Source organism: Echiichthys vipera, assembly GCF_963691815.1.
Source record: "Echiichthys vipera genome assembly, chromosome: 15".
In the NCBI taxonomy this organism is placed as follows: Eukaryota; Metazoa; Chordata; class Actinopteri; order Perciformes; family Trachinidae; genus Echiichthys; species Echiichthys vipera.
The window spans coordinates 21,276,908-21,280,645 of NC_139840.1; positions in this window are offsets into that span (position 1 = coordinate 21,276,908).

The following is a 3,738-nucleotide window of genomic DNA, read 5'->3' on the forward strand; positions in this document are numbered from 1 at the left end:
GCACTTCTCTTTCCATAACGACCTTCTATGAGAGGATATGAATAATAAAGATAGACATGTTTGCTTGGAAAAAAGCAAACACCTACAGTGGTATACAGTTACACTGTATTTAATCATACTGAAAGTATTATTTTTCTTGTCATTGTATGAGAGATTAGTCAGAAGTCCTTGTTGTTTTGTTGTGAATTCCAGTAAGGATCTGAGAGCGTCACAGTCTGCAAGCACTGACCCAGCTTCCTCTGTGTCTGCTGGACTGCACTGTATTACAAGAGCGATAAGACTCAGCGTTTCCCCCTCCACCCTGACCAGGGCGACAGCTGCTCTACACACCCTGGATGCTAGCCCTCCACTTCAGCATCAGGCTTCTCCATCATAGGGCCTCTGTGTGGAACCGATGGAGGATGCAGATAAGAGAGGCTGTTGTGACTGGACTGTCTAAAAGCAAAATGTGATGATGGTCAGATAGAGTCTTGTAAGTAATGGTGGTGTTTAAATCTTTGTTTGTCCTCATGTGTGCACGTGGGGGGATGTGTGTATGGTGAGTGGTGTAAACATGTCTATACTTAAGTAAAAGCACCAATATAACAATAGAGCTATACTACTTTACATAGGCCATGACTCCTCCAAAGGGTCACAAGATACACCTGAAGGATAATGAGATGATTAAATATGTAGGAAATAAAATAAATAATTCTGCTAGACTAATTTGTATTTGTGAACTTTCCTCTCATGATCCCCAAGTAGTTTCTGCAGTTGACAGAGGGTACATGGGAACATTGTAGCTCGACTACTTTTTAAAAAATATGAATACAGGCAAAAAATTACAAGCAAGCAGAGAAGCTGAAACATTTAGCTGAAAATGAACCATTGGTTGAAAATTATAGCTAAAAGTAACTGATAAATAGTTAAAATAGTTATTTTAAAGTGATGTATAACACTTAAAGTAATCAATAAGTGGTTAAGGTAGATAGCTAAAATTAGCCGATAAAAAATTCAAGAAGTTTGCTAAAAGTATAATGCATGAAATGATAAAATAGTAAGCTTAAAGTAAAAGATACAAAGTTAAAATAGATATCTTATCGAAATGAATACAAAGTTAAAATAGTTATCGTAATGGATACAAAGTTAAAATAGTTAGCTAAAAGTAATGGATACAAAGTTAAAAAAGTTAGCTAAAAGTAACTGATACAAAGTTAAAAAAGTTAGCTAAAAGTAACTGATACAAAGTTAAAATAGTTATCTTATCGTAATGGATAAAGAGTTAAAATAGTTAGCTTAAAAGTAATAGATACAAAGTTAAAATAGTTATCTTATCGTAATGGATAAAGAGTTAAAATAGTTAGCTTAAAAGTAATGGATACAAAGTTAAAATAGTTAGATTAAAAGTAATGGATACAAAGTTAAAATAGTTAGCTTAAAAGTAATTGTTAGGTTAAATTGCCTAAAACTAATGAAAATGGCCAAGGGCCTCCAACAAGACACGCTTTTTTTGTAAGCGGTCACAAAGCAAAAGGGGAAGTAGCCGACTTTGCAGTGGCGATAACATATGTTTTCAATACAGACAAAGCACAGAAAGCAAATCAGAGACAATCTATAAACAGTCTTGCAGTATGTTAGAGGGCAGCGTAGCAGAGCGGTGTACGTGCAAGATCAGAGTGCCACCCGAAACGCCATGCCGTGTCTCCATTCTACCATGTCAGTCAGTCTCATTAAACCCCTGGCAGCAACAGGACACTTTTCCTGTCCCTCTCTCTCTCTTTTTCAGTAATAGAACAAAAACCACACGTGAAAGAGTTCAAAGACTAAACCTTTATCTGCCCGTTTCGTTTGCAAAAGTGTGCTCTTTGGTGCTATTAGCAGTACATGGAAAATGTAGTTTCAGTGAGGGCAAATGTGAGATCTTTATCTACTCACGCAGGGGCCCTCGGGCGAGCATGTGCTGTCAATCCTCTAACTCTGCATGATAAACAGCTATTGATGACTGCACCGATGCTATGCAAATTGATGTGGGAGCTTTTTTTTAAAAAGTTCATAAAAATGCATTTACAGGAAAATCCAGGGCTTTTGGAAATGGCACAGATAAATATTTATAAACGGTTGTTTCCTTGGGTTTTGTTGACATTGGCTTTATCTATTTTTTGACCTTACTAAAACTCCTGCTAGAGCTAATGCCCCCGCGACCAGATCCCGGATAAGCGGTTGAAGATGAATGTGAGGATGAGATCAGTAAAACTCCCAAACATAGAAAAGCATTAACAGTAAGTGATGATCTAAGTCATTTACCCTGTGACACAAATTGGGAATTCACATTTGAGGAAGGAAATGACTATTTGGCATTGTTATTACACAAAATAAGGGAATGTTGTGTGTTTTATGTGTTATATGGGCTATTCATGAATAAGTATATATATTCATTTTATTTGTAATATATATTCTGAAACATGCATCAGTTAAAACTCATGTAATAAATTAAGGTATGAAGCATCAAGATAATGAACAATGTCAGAATCAAACACAATAATAGCTAATGAATACATGTTTTCAGGTTTTCTTCCCACATTCAATGCTCCCTATCCTCCTCACATCCTACACTGGATCCCCTACTCCCACTGACACTTTATACCCAGACCATGAGGTCACTAGTCATTATTCATATTATCTACAGCATTATTTATATTTATATCAACTGCTTACATCGGTTCCTTTAAACTATTTATCCTGTCACAAATCCAATTCTGATTGCACAGTATTACTTATATTTATATCTTGACATTATCCATAACTACAATTTTTAAGCCTTTTATTAAATAGGACAGACAGGAAATGGGGTGAGAGAGAGCGGGAGACATGCAGCACAGGGCCACAGGGCGGACCTTTAGCCTCTTTATACAGGGCGACTGGGAAACTGCTCTAACCACTGTGCCACCGGCCGCCTCTATTATTATTACTATTATTATTAGTAATATTATTATTATTATTATTATTATTACTTTCATTAGCATCTTGGGCTGTGGGAACCTACTTTTCATTTCCAAATACCATGTATGTGGACAATTAAAACCACTGGTCTTGATAGACATCAATGTTTATATATATTTATCTTGATTTTTACATTTTATTATTTATATTTTACTTTTTACTTTTTACATTTTATATTTTATATTTTACATTTTATATTTTATATTTTATATTTTACATTTTATATTTTACATTTTATATTTTACATTTTGTATTTTATATTTTACATTTTATATTTTATATTTTACATTTTACATTTTATATTTTATATTTTATATTTTATATTTTGCATTTTGCATTTTATATTTTATATTTTTCATTTGATATTATATATTACTTTTACTTTACATTTTACATTTGATATTTGAAATGTTTTTTTTTGTTGCTATTTACACTTGAGAGCAGCTAAACTGTTTGATTAGTGATTTCTAATCCTCTGCTGTGTAAATCATGTTGCAGTGCAGCAGCGACACCATGTGGCCGTAAGGGGGAATAACCACAGAGCGCCTTCAAACTGCAGTGAACGTGTGTCACCGGCCGGTGTCGCTGCTGAGCCGCTCACTGCTGTTACACACACACACAAACACACACACACAAACACACACACACACACAGCAGAAGTCAACCTAGGAATTTCTACCACAGCTGATTCGGTCGCCATCTTTGTCGCGGAACATAAACAACATCAGTGAGTCTCGCGTTTTGCGCTTGGATGTTACC